This window comes from Bombina bombina, chromosome 8 (genome assembly GCF_027579735.1).
Source record: "Bombina bombina isolate aBomBom1 chromosome 8, aBomBom1.pri, whole genome shotgun sequence".
Lineage (NCBI taxonomy): Eukaryota > Metazoa > Chordata > Amphibia > Anura > Bombinatoridae > Bombina > Bombina bombina.
The window spans coordinates 205781802-205800758 of record NC_069506.1 but is presented as its reverse complement, the minus strand read 5'-3'; the positions used below and the strand labels follow the sequence as shown (position 1 = coordinate 205800758).

General features: G+C 44.8%; 1 protein-coding gene across 1 annotated transcript in view; it reads right to left on the bottom strand.

Moving 5' to 3' along the window:
- SHANK1 (SH3 and multiple ankyrin repeat domains 1) overlaps nucleotides 1-18957 on the bottom strand; it is a 639575-nt gene that overhangs the window by 150233 nt on the left and 470385 nt on the right.

Genomic DNA, 18957 nt, shown 5'->3' with positions numbered 1-18957 from the left:
TGGGCTTGGATCAAGACATCGGAGCCAGGACGGATCGGTGTGATACCTGGTGTGGTGAAGATAAGGTAGGAAGATCTTCAGGGGCTTAGTGTTCGGTTTATTTAAGGGGGGTTTGGGTTAGATTAGGGGTATGTGGGTGGTGGGTTGTAATGTTGGGGGGGGTATTGTATGTTTTTTTTTCCAGGCAAAAGAGCTGAATTCTTTGGGGCATGCCCCGCAAATGGCCCTTTTAAGGGCTGGTAAGGTAAAAGAGCTTTTCTATTTTAATTTTAGAATAGGGTAGGGCATTTTTTTATTTTGGGGGGCTTTGTTATTTTATTAGGTGGCTTAGAGTAGGTGTAATTAGTTTAAAATTGTTGTAATATTTTTCTAATGTTTGTAAATATTTTTTTATTTTTTGTAACTTAGTTCTTTTTTATTTTTTGTACTTTAGTTAGTTTATTTCATTGTATTTATTTGTAGGTATTGTATTTAATTAATTTATTGATAGTGTAGTGTTAGGTTTAATTGTAACTTAGGTTAGGATTTATTTTACAGGTAATTTTGTAATTATTTTAACTAGGTAGCTATTAAATAATTATTAACTATTTAATAGCTATTGTACCTGGTTAAAATAATTACAAAGTTGCCTGTAAAATAAATATTAATCCTTTAATAGCTACAATATAATTATTATTTATATTGTAGCTATATTAGGGTTTATTTTACAGGTAAGTATTTAGCTTTAAATAGGAATAATTTATTTAATAAGAGTTAATTTATTTCGTTAGATTTATATTATATTTAACTTAGGGGGGTGTTAGGGTTATGGTTAGACTTAGCTTTAGGGGTTAATACATTTATTATAGTAGCAGCGAGGTCCGTTCGGCAGATTAGGGGTTAATAATTGTAGGTAGCTGGCGACGACGTTGTGGGGGGGCAGATTAGGGGTTAATAAATATAATATAGGGGTTGGCGGTGTTAGGGGCAGCAGATTAGGGGTACATGACTATAATGTTGGTTGCGGCGGTGTACGGAGCGGCAGATTAGGGGTTAAAAATAATATGCAGGGGTCAGCGATAGCGGGGGCGGCGGATTAGGGGTTAATAAGTGTAAGGTTAGGGTTGTTTAGACTCGGGGTACATGTTAGGGTGTTAGGTGTAGACTTAGGAAGTGTTTCCCCATAGGAAACAATGGGGCTGCGTTAAGAGCTGAACGCTGCTTTTTTGCAGGTGTTAGGTTTTTTTTCAGCTCAAACTGTCCCATTGTTTCCTATGGGGGAATCGTGCACGAGCACGTTTTTGAAGCTGGCCGCGTCCGTAAGCACCGCTGGTATCGAGAGTTGCAGTGGCGGTAAATTATGCTCTACGCTCCTTTTTTGGAGCCTAACGCACTGAAAACGCAGCCCTTCTGTGAACTCTAAATACCAGCGGTATTTAAAAGGTGCGGGGAAAAAAAAGCATGCGTTAGCTACGCGGGTCGTTACCAACAAAACTCTAAATCTAGCCGTAAGATAGCTACAATGTAACTATTAGTTATATTGTAGCTAGCTTAGGGTTTATTTTATAGGTAAGTATTTAGTTTTAAATAGGAATTATTTAGTTAATAATAGGAATATTTATTTAGATTTATTGTAATTATATTTAAGTTAGGCGGTGTTAGGGTTAGACTTAGGTTTAGGGGTTAATAACTTTAATATAGTGGCGGCGACATTGGGGGTGGCAGATTAGGGTTAATAAATATAATGTAGGTGTTGGCGATGTTGGGGGCAGCAGATTAGGGGTTCATAACTATAATGTAGGTGGTGGCGGTGTCCGGAGCAGCAGATTAGGGGTTAATAATATAACGTAGGTTTCGGCGATGTCAGGGGTGGCAGATTAGGGGCTAATAAGTGTAAGATTAGGGGAGTTTAGACTTGGGGTTCATGTTAGGTTGTTAGGTGTAAACATAAATTTTATTTCCCCATAGGAATCAATGGGGCTGCGTTAGGGAGCTTTACGCTGCTTTTTTGCAGGTGTTAGACTTTTTTTCAACCGGCTCTCCCCGTTGATTCCTATGGGGAAAACGTGCACGAGCACGTACAACCAGCTCACCGCTGACTTAAGCAGCGTTGGTATTGGAGTGCGGTAATGAGCTAAATTTTGCTCAACGCTCAATTCTTGTCTTTTAACGACGGGTTTCTGAAAACTCGTAATACCAGCGCTGCAGGTAAGTGAGCGGTGAGGGAAAACTGCTCGTTAGCACCACACAGCCTCTAACGCAAAACTCGTAATCGAGGCCTATTTTTGCAAAATCTACAATCCTACTGCAGCACTGAGAAACACACATTTTGGACTATGTGCTAATAAATATTATCTAAAGGTTTATAATATCAATGGCGAGTGGAAATTTTGAGTTCTGATAAAATAATTAAAAAATTTTGAAAAAGAAAGAAAGAAAAAAAGGAAAGGGAAGAAGGAAGGAAGAAAGAAAGAAAAAGTTTTCTTTACATAAAAGGGAGGGCTGAATATGATGAAACCTTTTAAAACATAAGTTAGATCTTCATTCATATTTACTTTTTAAAAAACTCTGGGAATCACTAAAACGTATAGATGTTTTGTTTTTTAAAACACTATGCCCCTGACCATTATTCCAATTTATTATCGTTAGCCCCAAAAACTCTGCATTCAATTAAGGTGTTTTTTTTTTTTTTTTTTAAATAGTTTTTATTATTTTAAAAGATAAATGAACATAAGAGCATCAAAAGCATGTACATACATATCAATAGTACATACATCAGGAATAACAGGATTAACCAGAGGTAGTATTATATAAAACAATCACATAAGATAAGGAGCACAAGAGAGAGAATGCTGGATGTTTGAGTCCATGTTCGGTGTCTGTTGGTCAATGATCTTATTCCCACCTCTCCATGGGAGGGTGCAAAAGTCCATTTGTTGTGGAAAAAAGACCCATATTATTAATAACCCATATAAGTCAGCAAACTCCATAGTGTATAGAGGTTTCATAATCATAAATGTTCATACCAAAATTATAGCTTAAACATAGAATATGACAATCAGAAATGTTAACCAGATTATACATAATAAAAAAAAAAAAAAAAAAAGAACTGTGTCAAGCTATCCAAAAAGGAGAAGAAATAAAAAAAAAAAAAAAAAAAAAAAAAGAGGGAGGTATACACCGACAAGGGATATGAGCGGGAGAGATTGGGAGGGTTCAGATAAGGGAAAGGAAGGGGGAATGGGCAGGAGGATATTAGTAGCAACGGCTACAACTAACCCGAGGAACCTAAAGTCCCCAAAGTGTTTGTAGGGGGAATTACTCTGGGCGAAGTGCCCAAATTTGGGACTGAAGGTCTGTGGACCCGTGGACATGGGAGACATAGGACTCCATTCTTTTAACAAAATCCAGTATGTCCATCACCTGTTCCCACGAAGGGACAGTGCGTTGCAGCCACATACGAGCTACAGCTAATTTAACAGCTAGAAATAGGTAAATACAGAATAATTTCTGAGGTAGAGTCAATTTCCTAGGCAAGATGTGGAACAGGCATGAACTAGGGGACAGAGGCAAGTGGATATTCCCTGAAGAGCAGTATCGGATTGATTTTTGCCAAAGCGGCTGAATCTGACTGCAAGACCACCAGATATGTTGGGACGTTCCCAACTCCTCGCAGCCCCTCCAACATTTGGGTGAATTGACTGCCGAGATTTTAAACAAACGGATAGGAGTCATATGCCATTGTAGCATAACCTTGAGAAATAACTCGTACAGGGTTATGCAGTGTATAGCTTTCTTGGTTAATTGGACAGCCATCCGCCATTGTTGTGGCTCGTTTGAAACCATCAGGGAAGATTCCCATCGCCGTACTGGAGGGGATTTATAGAAAACTGGAGGCTTCATGAGTGTAAGATACGAGATGGACAGAAGTTTACCGGGGGATGTCATAGAATCCCAGCGAACTTCCCAAGCGGTTTTAGACCTCAGTGGGCCCGCACCAAAGCCCCACGAGAGGAGAAGGCTACGTAGTCTCCAGAATTCAAAGTGCAATCGAGGAGGCGGATTAAACTTCCGAAGAAAGTCCTGGTAGTTTAGTAGCTTATCCCCTGCATAGAAATCTGCTATTCTAGTCAAACCCAAAGCGAGCCATAAGTTGGGATGGGAGTCTGGCAATGACAATAGCAGCCCCCTAAGGGAATGCGATGGCGAGGGATGCGGCGCTACGGTCGGAAGGTTGCGAACCTTATCCCAAAACTGCAAATTTGATTTGACAATAGGATTAGTCAAGAGGGCTGGCGTCCTAGAGTGTCTAGGGATCCACACCAGATCTTGTAGGGTGAATCCAGCCGGGAGGGATGCTTGTTCAATCTCTGCCCATCGACTCTCCAACGGCAGCTTCCATTGGGTTACATGAGAGAGTCTGGCAGCCTCATGGTATTTTAGGATATTGGGGGCAGCCGCCCCACCAGCCAGAAGAGGTTGTGAGAGATAAACCCCGAGATGTTTGATGTGAGTCGTAGACCACACGAACTTATAAGTGCGTTTCAGTTCATTAAGAGTCCCGTCTGAAATGTTAATAGCGTACGCCTCAGTCTTGAGGACATTTAGCTTGTAGTAACTGACCAAGGAGAATTTATTCAGTAGGGAAAATAGATGGGGAAGAGAAGTAATACGATCCGACACAAGCACTGTTAGGTCGTCTGCAAACAAAGCAGTCTTCTGCTCCGTGTGATGGATACATACCCCTCGGATTAAGGGGCATGACTGGATGGCCTCGGCTAAGGGTTCCATCATGAGGGCAAAAATAAGTGGGGACATTGGACATCCTTGTCTCGTGCCGTTCGTTATTGAGAAAGTTCTGGAGCAAAACCCCAGACCCCTGACTACTGCCGACGGGGTAGAGTAAAGAGCCGCGATTGCCGTGATGAAGGGCTCCGGAAGACCAAAGCGCCGCAGCACAGCAAACATATATTTCCAGTTCACCCTGTCGAAGGCCTTCTCGGCGTCCAACGACAGGGTGACACAGGGCAAGTGGGAACCATGAGCTTCAAGGTAGACATTCAGGAGACGTCTTGTATTGTCTGGGCCTTGCCGATGTAGGACAAAGCCCACCTGATCTGGTCTGACCAGCGCTGGTAGTAAAGAATTGAGGCGCGAGGCTAAAATCTTAGCGTACAACTTAACGTCCAGGTTCAACAGTGAAATCGGCCTATAGCTGCCACAAAGGGTCAAGTCCTTTCCCTGTTTCGGGAGAGTAATGATAGTGGCCTGTAAAAATTCGGCCGAAAAGGTGCCCCGTTCGCTTGCTAGCGTAAAGAAACGTCCTAGAATGGGAAGTAGTTGGGTTTGAAACTTTTTATAAAATAGATCAGAGAAGCCGTCTGGTCCTGGTGATTTAAAGGCCTTAAGAGATTTGATAGCTTTTTTAATTTCTATTAGTGAAATGGGATTCTGCAAAGAGTCAATGCAGTCTTGGGGAGCCGAAGGGAGGTTCAGCGAGGCTAAAAATGTCTCAATATTCTCAGATGTTGGAGGGCTAATTGAGCCGTCCTGTTGTAGATTATAGAGGGCGGCATAGTAATCTGCAAAAGCATTGCCAATATCTGTGGGTTTTATAACACACCGTCCATCTACCTACAGCATGGGGATGCGTGCTGCCGCCGTTTTCTGGCGTAACCTATTGGCCAATAATCTATCAGCTTTATTACCCTTGTGGTAGTATATTTCTTTAAGCCGTAGAAGTCTCACGGCTGTCCTCTCGGACTCCAACTGTACTATACGGGCCTTAAGATCCACTAGTTGCTTGGACAGTGTATCTGTGGGGTTCATTTTATGTTCCCCAGAAATCTTTCGGAGGCTCATAGTAAGTTGTGCAAGGGTTTCTCCTTTGCGTTTTTTCTCGGCTGCTGCTATTTTTATAAACGACCCTCGGATATATGCTTTCAGTGCAACCCATAAAGTGAAGTCGTCAACTTCACCATTGTCATTAGAAGCTAGAAACTCGGTAATGTCTTCAGCAATGGAAGCCTCCGTTCCAGGATTGGAAAACAAGTGAGGATGCAAGCGCCATGTTGCCGCTCGTTGAAGTTCTATGGAGGATCGTAAATTAATATATACAGGATCATGGTCGGACCATGGGCATTGAGGAATCCAAGTACGAGTCACACCATCCAGAAGACCCGGGTCACAGAAGAAAAAATCTAACCGTGAATATGAGCGATGTACTGGAGAGAAATAAGTATAATCCCGAGCAGTCGAGTTAAGGGCACGCCAGATGTCAAATAGGTTGAAGCGGTAGATTAAGTGTCGAAATTGGTGCGATAGTTCAGCCATTGGCTTAGGGAATTTGCGGGGGGTGTCCGATCGTCCGTCCAGATTGGGGTCCCATATAAGATTGAAATCCCCGGCGAGAAGCAAAAGGCCCTGACGCAGAGTCTCCAGTTTCTGGAGAAACTTGCGTAGAAACCGAATGTGTTGCTTATTAGGTCCATAGTAGGAGGCTAGCGTATACAGCGCACCGTCCAGTTTACAGACTAGAATCAAGTATCGTCCCTGAGGGTCAGAGTCAACAAAAATTTTCTCGTAAGAGACATCTTTATGTATGAGGATAGCCGTTCCTCTTGATTTCTGAGAGAAACTGGCAGTTTCAACTATCGGATACAATTTAGACTGGATGGGTGTCTTTGTACCTTTTACCCAATGGGTCTCTTGAAGGAAAACCAGGTGAGCCCGAGCCTTGGCTAAAGATCTAAGGCAGAGACTGCGCTTAGTCGGAGAGTTGAGTCCTCTCACATTGTGAGTGACACATCTGTATGGCATAGTTACAAATGTGCGTCCTCTCGCTATAGACTGGGGTCGGGTGGATTATCAGGACAGAAAAAAAAAAAAAAGGGTAAGGTGCAATAGACAGTGGTGGGTAGTTGGGGAAGGGACAAATAGGGCGGAGGACAAGAGAGGAAAAGGGGAGGGAAAGAAAAAGAAAAAAGAAAGAAAAAAAAAAAAAAGGATTGCTTAGGATAAATACAATTCAACACAGTCTCATAAATAAAAGAAAATAATACTGGTACAAACAATATCCAAGTTAAAACGTACAAACAGTCAAATAAGAGTACAAGGTGCGGTATATAAACAAGGTAAACCGCGTATGCAGTCTCTAGAATACGTTTCCAGAGTACTTTAAGTGGGGGGAGTGGTAGCCAGTGCCAGCTGGCAATTCAGTTATTAAATCCACATCATTGGGAGAGCTTGACAGGGGAAAGAAAGAGTAAAGTGTGAATGGAAGAGAGGAGGGAGGGATAAGTACACACACAGGCTCCGGATCCAGGGGGGAAAGATTGACAGAGTGGGTAGAAAAGAAAGGGGAGGGTCAAGATGGGATAAAAGGAAGAGAGAGAGAAAGAAAAAAAAAAAAAAAAAAAAAAAGGGGAAGAGAAGAGGGGGAGAGTGGGAGGAAATAGCATCAATTTCGGACCAAATCTATTAATGCAATAGTAGTGAATATTAAACATCAACATAACAGTGAGAATGTAAAGCAAAAGGGCAAACCAGCCCCCTGTTCAGCACCCCACCTCCACATCCCGAAAATCACAGGTAGTTCATCAACCCATCTAGCAGGAGATGGGTCTGATAGTATGCTAATGGTGGAGGAAGCATGCAGCACAGGATGGCCCAGGTATTGCAAAATATATCAGCCAAGATGTGGCTCCACATAACCATACAACATATAAAAGGTAGTACAATGTAAGAAAACATCAACAGTATTGATATATTAGGCCATCAGCTGGCGAAATGTATCCGCCCCGCCAACCGAGTAAACTTTTGTAGTACCCAACAATATAATAACCGCTATGGTAAAAACAACATATAATCTGTACACTGCAGTGAGTTCACTGCATCTTCAAGCACTATCGATTAAATACTAGAGAACTATTATGCCAGTTGGAGAGCACGATACCTCCCGGTGTTGCGGGCGGCAAACAGTGCCCAAACCCATTGTAAGATAGATGGGGGAGGATGTCACCGAAAGAGGTACCGTGAAACACAAGTGGCATATACAACACAGCATACATCATCTGTAATTTAGGTGGATTAGAAAGTAAATGACAAGTCTGAGGGAACAATGCATATGAAAGCGAGGTCACCACAAAATGGTGCATTCAGTGTTGCATCTCCATTATGCGGCCATCTCACGCTCCAGATAAACAAAGCATACTAACAATAAGAGAGTAGAGATGTGCTCTTAAAAGCTCAGGTGTTTCCCGGGTCCCCATAGCAAATAGGAAAAGTTATCCCCAGTAGGAGATGAGACTTGGAGAGAGGAAAGAAAAAAAAAGAGAAAGAGAAGAGAGAGGAGAGAAGAAAAAAAAAAAAAAAAAAAAAAAAAAAGTGGAAAAAAGAAGGAAAGAAGAACAAAAAGATAGTGAGTAGTATAGAGAGTAGACACATATACACTTTAAAATAAAATACTTTGCATATATCAAACCTAAGGAGGAGGAAAAAAAGAGAAAACATTTAGCAATGGAAAGTCACTTGTAGAATATATTGACAGGCGGTTAGTGAGCAGTGGGGAGGTGGAGATGCTCCACCACCCCTATACCTCATGTGCAGTCATCGTCATCTGCTCGTGCCTGAATAGTTGTAGCTAAGTCACTGGATGGTCTTTGGGGTAAAGGACCCCATTGTGGGACCATAGGGTTCAAAGAGCTTTGTAGTGGAGTGTCAGGTGAAGATGAAGATGTGGCACTCAATTTTTGCAGAAGGTTGTGACTTTGTTCAAGAGTGGTAACAATATACTGCTGGTTGTCCTTGAGAACAAAAAGTCTGGTCGGATGACCCCATCTATACTTTATGTTGTTTGTCCTAAGAAACTTGGTGAAACTTCCAAAAGACTTTCGCTGCTGAAGGGTGTGGTGAGAGAGATCGGCAAAGATGTTAATGTCCTGAAATTGTTCAGGCAAGGTGGGTTTGGACATAGAGGCTCTTACTTACCTCTCTTTGTATGTGTAGAAGTGTAGCCGAACAATGACATCTCTTGGTTTATCAGTTGCTAGGCTTCTAGGGCGTAGAGCCCTGTGTGCCCTATCAATGAGTCCCTCATTTGGATTTGCCGGTGGTGCCAGATGATTGAAAAATTCAGAAAGGTGGGTGACCAAGTCACTAGAGGATATGCTTTAAGGAATCCCCCTGAGGCGTAGATTATTCCGGCGGGATCGGTCTTCAGCATCCGCCACTTTGTTTTCTAGCATAATAAGCTGTTCCGCCAAACTCTGGGCATATGCTAGGACATTACCCTGTTCAACTATCATGTCTTCCTGCTTCCTCTCAATTGTGTCCACTCTTTCAGAAGTAGATGTCAGATCTCGCCGCATCTCAGCCAGCGAGGCAGTTATTTGTGATTGAAAAGCGGAGTGATGTGCCTCAAGCAAAGTTTGCAAAGATGATAAAATAAACGAAGGTGTCACAGTTGTTGGGGCAGCATCTTGGAGGGCTTGGAGGGTATTGGATACTAAATCTGATCCATGTATTGAGGTATTAGTGCTATCTTGTGAATCTTCATTCGTAGATAATATCATAGGATTGAAATGGTCCACCACAGTCCTTTTAGGGCCACCTACCGGCTTTGGTTTCCGTTTGTTGGATTGTGCCATCTTCAGGACTTCAAATGGCACACCTGACAATTAAGAGCACAGGACACAGCTAGAAGATAATTAAGGTGTTTTTGACCTGCATTTCTATGACCCTCCAATCTATTAGAAGCATGCCGCCTCTTTAAACCCACGCAAAATTACATATTCAAAATTATCAGAACAATAATATGACCACACAAATATTGAGTAAAAACACACAAATAAAATATATGAAACAGACGTTTTGCTGAGTTCCTAGAAACAAATAATTAAAATGTGTGGCGTTATTTATTACACAGCTTTGAAGCCATGATGGTGCAAGTTCACTTTTGGTGGACTTAAAGAGGCTATGGGGTCTATTTATCAAGCTCCGAACGGAGCTTGATGCCCCCAGTTTCTGGCGAGAAACACAAGTTATGAAGCAGCGGTTCGCTGCTCTGAGGTCGGCGGACAGACATCGCCAAAAATCAACCCGATCCAATATGATCGGGTTGATTGACACCCCTTGCTGGCGGCCGATTGGCCGCGGATCTGTAGGGGGCGGCGTTGCACCAGCAGTTCACAACTACTGCTGTTGGCATTTATCGATGTGGGCAGCCATGGTTTGCTATAGCAGATCATGTCCGTCCGCACAATGATACATGGACCCCATTATACTTATATGCTAAATCACTTGAAAGTGATGCAGCAAAACTGTAAAAAGCTGACAAGAAAATATCATATGAACATCTCTATGTAAAAAAAAGAAGATATTTCACCACAAAATGTATTCAGCTGAAAATAGTAATTGCTCTGTGAATAGTTATCCTTCAGCTACTGTCCTGATGCAGGTTGGAAACAAAATAAAAAATCACTGAAATCTCATGATATTTTATAGTAAACTTCCTTAAAGGAACATAAAACCCAACATTTTTCTTTCATGATTCGGATAGAATATACAATTTTAAACAACATTCCAATGTACTTCTATAATCAAATTTTCTGTTTTCTTGTTATCCTTTGTTAAAAAGCAGGAAGGTAAGTTCAGGAGTGTGCACGTGCCTGCAACACTATATGGCAGCAGTTTTTCAACAATGGTATACATCAGCAAGAGCACTAGATGGCACTATTTCCTGCCATGTAGTACTCCAGACGTGCACGCTACCTATCTAGATATCTCTTCAACAAATAATAACATGAGAACAAAGCAAATTTGATAATAGAAGATGGGAACTTTTTTTAAATTGTATCCTCTATCTGAATCATGCAACAAACAATGTAGGTTTCATATCCCTTTAAATCGAGTAGGGAAATAACATAACTGTGCCTGCTCATGCCAGATGCACACTACCTTGCAAGTGCCGGGACTAACATCCTTATTGGCTGCTTAAAGTCCATTTTACAATGGGATGTGGTTACTGAGAACATTTTGAGATAAAATATCTCTCTTTTTTACATAGAGATGTTCAGGTGATATTTTCTAGTCAGCTTTTCACAGCTATGCTACATCACTTTCAATTGCTTCAGCATTTGTGTATCATGGCCCTTTAAAAGATCTCAGACTTAGTCATCAGTTATGACTGGCAAGCCCTGCTCTCACACAAATTGGTTGTTTGAATGCAGACAGCTTGGTTGCACAAGGAAAGTATTGTGCAATAATAACTGAAGAGGGTGAATACTGCTTCCTAAACCATAGCTTGGGCTGACAGGTTGCCTGGCTGAGAACTTTGTCCGCCCTTTAGTTATTGAAAAAGGCCCTTTGACAATCATATTTTAGCTCAGTACAGGTTGCATAGTTAAAAAAATATATGCTTTATCTATATATTTTTTTTATTAAATCAAAAAAATAATTGTATTTTTAACATTAACTCAGCATGCTCTTTTCTTTTTTTAAAGACATGAGAAAAGTCAAGATATGCATTGCAAAAGATCTCAAACTAGGTTTTCAAGTAGACAAAACAGCTGAATTACAAAACAAAATGCTTAAACAAAAACAAACATATATCTTTCAGATGGCAATTTCTAATTTTTTCAAGCCCTCTCCTTTCTGATGCTTCAAAAAATTCTACCTCAAAAAGGCTATGAAATGGTTATGTAAGGTATGTCCAACCACATTTTACAGGAAATAATACTCACTCAATCATGAGTTGTGACCTAGGTCTAGAAGTAAAGCACTTTAAAATGAACCCCCAGGAACAAAGTAAAGTTCTCTCCTAATTAATACCACTTCATAGGAGTAAACAGCTTTGTAACAAATGCCATGGGGCCGATTTATCACGGCCCGTATGGGGCCGTATACCCCTGTTTCCGCACGAGCCGTCAGGCTCGCCGGAAACAGAAGTTAAGAAGCAGCGGTCTTGACTGAGACCGCTGCTCCTTAACTTGTCCGCTGCCTCTGAGGCTGCGGACATCAATCTGCCCAATCTCATACGATCGGGTTGATTGTCACACGATTAGCGACAAATCTGCAGGGGGCATCATTGCACAATTAAGCTGCAAATAGCCTCCTGCACCCCTTTCTATATAATGCCGCAGGAACAGTAAAAATATTATTTTAAAATGAATATTGTTTCTGGCCACTTTGAAATGGCTGCCAAGCTCTGCCCACTTATGACATCACGATCTGGGCTGCATCTAGGCACTCTGCTGAATAGTCTTGACAGTCTGTTGAATCCCACTAGTGAGCCTTTTATGATTGGATGCCATATGCAGTAAAGATCATGATGTCATGAGTAGGCAGAGCTTGGAAGCTATTTCAAAGGGGCCAGATACAATATGCATTCTAAAATATATTTTTTTTATCATTCCTGTTGCATATCATAGAAAAGGAGTATGAGGCTATTTGCAGCTTAATCTAAGGTAAGACTTTAAGATGACTGAGGTGTTGACTGTCCCTTTAATATGCAAAACAGAGGTGTAACAAAATATAGTGGAAGTCTAAGGTAAAATTGCAAATACACATTTATAACAAACTAAATAAACCTGCTGGCTTAGCCACAAAACTCTGCATTAGGTTTCTCAGCATCTCCCTGTGACTTTACATCTGTCTCAAATAGATAATTAGAAAAAAGGCAAAGACTGGCATGAAAAGTGTTTTTCTGAAGGATTGCTCTACCATTGATGAGTGCCCAATGTAAAGTATTTAAAAATCTCCACAGCACAACACAAAAACATTTAAATTTGAACACCCAAATGAAAAACAAAACAAAGTACTTTGTATGGCTCTTCTAATAGAGTGAAACAGACCAGCATGTATTTTGGCTAAGGATATCTAGGCCTGTTCCCAGAGTAACACTAACACATTTTGAGCTTAGTCCTACAGCACCTATGCTCTCTAAATGCTTATTATTTGTTTTACAAATTGATTATCCCTGGTTGTCTAGCGGGGGTGCATGACCTCTCCATGCATATCTGACCTTCGGTTGTGTTTTCACACATATCGGACAAACATATAACAAAACCTTTATGAAACAGACTTTTTGAAGGCTTACTAGAAAAAAATACTTGACATACATGAGCATTTGTGCTCTATTTATTACACTGTGTACTCAGCTTTACAGCCATGGTGGTGCAAGTTCACGTCTAGCAGATTTAAAATATCACAGCCTTTTACATCTATGATGATTGACAAGCCTGGCTCTCACACAAATTGGTAGCACAAGAGTAGGCAGTGCGGCTGCACAAGGGAATAACTCCAGGTGTTAAATGCCACCTCCTCAACCCTAGCTTGGCTGGACAGGATCCTTTGTCCACGCACTAATTATTTAATAGGGCCCTTTGGTGATCATATTTTAGTTCTACATTTTCAAAATATGTTATCTATATTTAAAAAATATGATGACCAAAAATTGAAGTAGATTTCCCAGTGCCTAGGGAAGTACACAATTTCAATTCACTGTAAAAGACAACAACTGAAACATTGTGCTCCCCCCACCCCACCAATTTCTGAACATGTTGTGAACATAAAGAACTCCTGGAAAAAAAATGTAGCATTTGTGGATTTTGCAGCATCTGAATTAGAGTTTTGAATTTACATTAAAGGGTTAGAAATCTCTTGTTTTTTTCACATCTACAAATTACAAAATCTGAAAGTTCAAGTAAAACACTTTTTAAAAGACTTACTGTTTCTTCAAAACAAAGGTTCTATATAAATAAAATGTATATTTTAATTTGTGAATAAAACGGCTTCAAAGACTGCCTATAATTGAGGGCTGGATTCAGACATTATACATTGAATTCTATCAGCCAATAGCGCGGCAGTGCTGATGCATTTATTAGAATACTAGCCCTAAAGCCCGTTCACACAGGCCATTTTTTGCAGGGTACAGCGGTCCCACCCCTTGCGCTCTCTCCCTCCCCCTCTCTTTTGCTCTCTCTCTCCCCCCTCTCTTTTGCGCTTTCTCTCCCCCTCTCTTTTGAGCTCTCTCTCTCCCCCCTCTCTTTTGCGCTCTCTCTCCCCCCCTTTTGCGCTCTCTCTCTCCCCCTATCTTTTGCGCTTTCTTTCCCCCTCTCTTTTGAGCTCTCTCTCTCCCCCCTCTCTTTTGCGCTCTCTCTCCCCCCTCTTTTGCGCTCTCTCTCCCCCCTCTTTTGCACTCTCTCTCTCCCCCCTCTTTTGCGCTCCCCCCCCCCTCTTTTGCGCTCTCTCTCTCCCCCCCTCTTTTGCGCTCTCTCTCTCTCCCCCTCTCTTTTGCGCTCTCTCTCTCTCCCCCTCTCTTTTGCGCTCTCTCTCTCACCCCTCTCTTTTATGCTCTCTCTCTCACCCCTCTCTTTTGCGCTCTCTCTCCCCTTCTGTTTGCGCTCTCTCTCCCCCCTCTTTTGCGCTCCCTCTCTCCCCCTCTTTTGCGCTCTCCCCCCCTCTCTTTTGAGCTCTCTCTCTCCACCTCTCTTTTGAGCTCTCTCTCTCCCCCTCTCTTTTGAGCTCTCTCTCTCCCCCCTCTTTTGCGCACTCTCTCCCCCCTCTTTTGCGCTCTCTCTCTCCCCCCCCTCTTTTGCGCTCTCTCTCCCCCCCTCTTTTGTGCTCTCTCTCCCCCTCTCATTTGCGCTCTCTCTCACCCCTCTCTTTTGCGCTCTCTCCCCCTCTCTTTTGAGCTCTCTCGCTCCCCCCTCTCTTTTGCGCTCTCTCTCCCCCCTCTCTTTTTCTCTCTCTCCCCCCCTTTTGCCCTCTCTCTCTCCCCCTCTCTTTTTCTCTCTCTCCCCCCTCTTTTGCGCTCTCTCTCTCCCCCCTCTTTTGCGCTCTCTCTCCCCCCTCTTTTGCGCTCTCTTTCCCTCCCTCTTTTGCGCTCTCTCTCTCCCCCCCTCTTTTGCACTCTCTTTCCCTCCCTCTTTTGCGCTCTCTCTCTCCCCCCCCTCTTTTGCGCTCTCTCTCTCCCCCCCTCTTTTGCGCTCTCTCCCCCCTTCTTTTGCGCTCTCTCTCTCCCCCTCTTTTGCGCTCTCTCTCCCCCTATCTTTTGAGCTCTCTCTCTCCCCCCTCTCTTTTGCTCTCTCTCTCCCCCCCTTTTGCGCTCTCTCTCTCCCCCTCTCTTTTGCGCTTTCTTTCCCCCTCTCTTTTGAGCTCTCTCTCTCCCCCCTCTCTTTTGCGCTCTCTCTCCCCCCTCTTTTGCGCTCTCTCTCCCCCCTCTTTTGCACTCTCTCTCTCCCCCCTCTTTTGCGCTCTCTCCCCCCCTCTTTTGCGCTCTCTCTCTCCCCCCCCTCTTTTGCGCTCTCTCTCTCTCCCCCTCTCTTTTGCGCTCTCTCTCTCTCCCCCTCTCTTTTGCGCTCTCTCTCTCACCCCTCTCTTTTATGCTCTCTCTCTCACCCCTCTCTTTTGCACTCTCTCTCCCCCTCTGTTTGCGCTCTCTCTCCCCCCTCTTTTGCGCTCCCTCTCTCCCCCTCTTTTGCGCTCTCCCCCCTCTCTTTTGAGCTCTCTCTCTCCACCTCTCTTTTGAGCTCTCTCTCTCCCCCTCTCTTTTGAGCTCTCTCTCTCCCCCCTCTTTTGCGCACTCTCTCCCCCCTCTTTTGCGCTCTCTCTCTCTCCCCCCCTCTTTTGCGCTCTCTCTCCCCCTCTCATTTGCGCTCTCTCTCACCCCTCTCTTTTGCGCTCTCTCCCCCTCTCTTTTGAGCTCTCTCGCTCCCCCCTCTCTTTTGCGCTCTCTCTCCCCCCTCTCTTTTTCTCTCTCTCCCCCCCTTTTGCCCTCTCTCTCTCCCCCTCTCTTTTTCTCTCTCTCCCCCCTCTTTTGCGCTCTCTCTCTCCCCCCTCTTTTGCGCTCTCTCTCCCCCCTCTTTTGCGCTCTCTTTCCCTCCCTCTTTTGCGCTCTCTCTCTCCCCCCCTCTTTTGCGCTCTCTCTCTCCCCCCCTCTTTTGCGCTCTCTCCCCCCTTCTTTTGCGCTCTCTCTCTCCCCCTCTTTTGCGCTCTCTCTCCCCCTATCTTTTGCGCTCTCTCTCTCCACCTCTCTTTTGCGCTCTCTCTCCACCTCTCTTTTGCGCTCTCTCTCTCACCCCTCTCTTTTGCGCTCTCCCCCTCTCTTTGCGCTCTCTCTCCCCCTCTTTTGCGCTCTCTCTCTCCCCCTCTCTTTTGCTCTCTCCCCCCTCTCTTTTGAGCTCTCGCTCTCCACCTCTCTTTTGAGCTCTCTCTCTCTCCCCCTCTCTTTTGAGCTCTCTCTCTCCCCCCTCTTTTGCGCTCTCTCCCCTCCTCTTTTGCGCTCTCTCTCCCCCCCTCTTTTGCGCTCTCTCTCCCCCCTCTTTTGTGCTCTCTCTCCCCCTCTCTTTTGAGCTCTCTCTCACCCCTTTCTTTTGTGCTCTCTCTCTCCCCTCTCTTTTGCGCTCTCTCTCTCCCCCCTCTTTTGCGCTCTCACCCCTCCTCTTTTGCGCTCTCTCTCTCACCCCTCTCTTTTGCGATCTCCCCCTCTCTTTGCGCTCTCTCTCCCCCCTCTTTTGCGCTCTCTCTCCCCCTCTTTTGCGCTCTCTCTCTCCCCCTCTCTTTTGTGCTCTCGCTCTCCACCTCTCTTTTGAGCTCTCCCTCTCCCCCTCTCTTTTGAGCTCTCTCTCTCCCCCTCTCTTTTGAGCTCTCTCCCCTCCTCTTTTGCGCTCTCTCTCTCTCCCCCCCTCTTTTGCGCTCTCTCTCCCCCCCTCTTTTGTGCTCTCTCTCCCCCTCTCTTTTGAGCTCTCTCTCACCCCTCTCTTTTGTGCTCTCTCTCTCCCCTCTCTTTTGCGCTCTCTCTCTCCCCTCTCTCTCTCCCCACCTCTCTCTCCCCCCCTCTCTCCCCCTCTCTTCCCCTTCTCTCTCCCCTCTATCTCTCCCCTCTCTCTCTCCCCCCTCTCTCTCTTCCCCCTCTCTTTCTCTCCCCCCCTCTCTTTCTCTCCCCCTCTCTCTCTCTCTCCCTTCTCTCTCTCTCTCTCCCCCATCTCTCTCCCCCTCGTCACTCTCTCTCTCCCCCTCTCTCTCTCTCTCTCTCTCCCCCTCCCCTCTCTCTCTCCCCCTCCCCTCTCTCTCTCTCTCCCCCTCTCTCTCTCCCCCCTCTTTCCCTCCCCCCTCTTTCTCTCCTTCCCCCCCTCTTTCCCTCCCCCCCTCTTTCTCTCCCTCCCCCCTTCTCTTTCTCTCCCTCCCCCCCTCTTTCTCTCCCTCCCCCCTCTTTCTCTCCCTCCCCCCCTCTTTCTCTCCCTCCCCCCTCTTTCTCTCCCTCCCACCCTCTTTCTCTCCCTCCCCCCCTCTTTCTCTCCCTCCCACCCTCTTTCTCTCCCTCCCACCCTCTTTCTCTCCCTCCCACCCTCTTTCTCTCCCTCCCACCCTCTTTCTCTCCCTCCCACCCTCTTTCTCTCCCTCCAACCCTCTTTCTCTCCCTCCCCCCGTCTTTCTCTCCCTCCCCCCGTCTTTCTCTCCCTCCCCCCCTCTTTCTCTCCCTCCCCCATTTCTCTCCCTCTCCCCCCTCTCTCTCCCCCTCTCCCCCCTGTCCCCCCTCTCTCTCCCCCCTCTCTCCCCCCCTCTCCCTCCCCCCTCTCTCTCCCCCCCCCCTCTACCCCCCTCTCCCTCCCCCCTCTCTCTCCCCCCCCTTTCTCTCCCTCCCCCCTCTTTCTCTCCCCCCCTCTTTCTCTCCCTCCCCCCTCTTTCTCTCCCTCCCCCCCTTTCTCTCCCTCCCCCCCTTTCTCTACCTCCCCCCTCTTTCTCTCCCTCCCCCCTTTCTCTCCCTCTCCCCCTCTCTCTCCCCTCCCCTCCCCCTCTCTCTCCCCCCTCCCCCCTCTCTCTCCCCCCCCTCCCCCCTCTCTCTCTTCCCCTCCTCTCTTTTGATCTCTCTCTCCTCTTTCTTTTGCTCTCCCTCCGCCTCTCTTTTGCTGTCTCTCTCCCTCCCTTTTGCTCCCTCTCTTGTGCTCTCTTTATCTCCCCTCTTGATCTCTCTCTCACCTTTCTTATCTTTTCCCTACCCCCTCTCTCCCCTCTTTTGAGCTGCTTTGAGCTCTCAGAGTCTCAGTCTGCACGGCCTTTCAGAGCCCACCTGGCCACGCCCCCTTCACGGCCCTCCATGCTCAGCCCCGCCCCCTTCATGATCGACCACGCCTCCGTCCACGCTCGACCATGCCCACTTCTGCTGCACTGCAGAGACTTAGGGACTGTAAGGCCAGGTGTGTTTGTCCTCGTGCTGTCTCTACTGCGCATGACAGCTTCAGACAAACACACTTGGCCTTTTATAGTATAGGATTAATGAAGCAGTGTCTTAAACAAATTCCCATGCGCATTCTAATCTTGGGGCATTCGTATGAGCAATGGAGCTTTGCTAGGGTTTAATTGCCCTTCTGTACATTCATATGTATAATGTCAGTCCAGGGGTGTTTCTACAGTTAGAATATATTTTTTTAATTCTGCATAAAAATGCTCGTTCTTCTTTCGGGGACACACTCCCCTTCCTCAGAAGGGCTTACAATTTCCAGTGTTCCTGGACTACTTAAAAATTTAAGTGGACGAGTTAGAATTTTTACTTTTTCCTATCTTTAACATTGAGTGGACTAGTAACTTTTTCCCTCTGGGCTAGTAGCTTTTTAACCACTGACTAGTAAACCATAGCAATATTTTTCCACCCAAATATATATATATATATATATATATATATATATATACACACACACACAGGTATATATATATATATATATATATAATTATATATAGTAAATCCAGATTTTCCAGCTCTCAACACCTTATAGACAGCTGCCCGGGTGCTTTCTACCAAAACATATCTGAATAAATCCTTCTAAAATGATAGAACTGAGAGTTCATATCGGTTTTTTTTAAGCATATATATATGCGCTAAACATACTGATAGTAATACTGATAGTGATTACCAAATAAAATACATTTATTTTATAAGGTTTTATCCCAATTTCTGTTCCTCATCCTTGATTGGTGGTC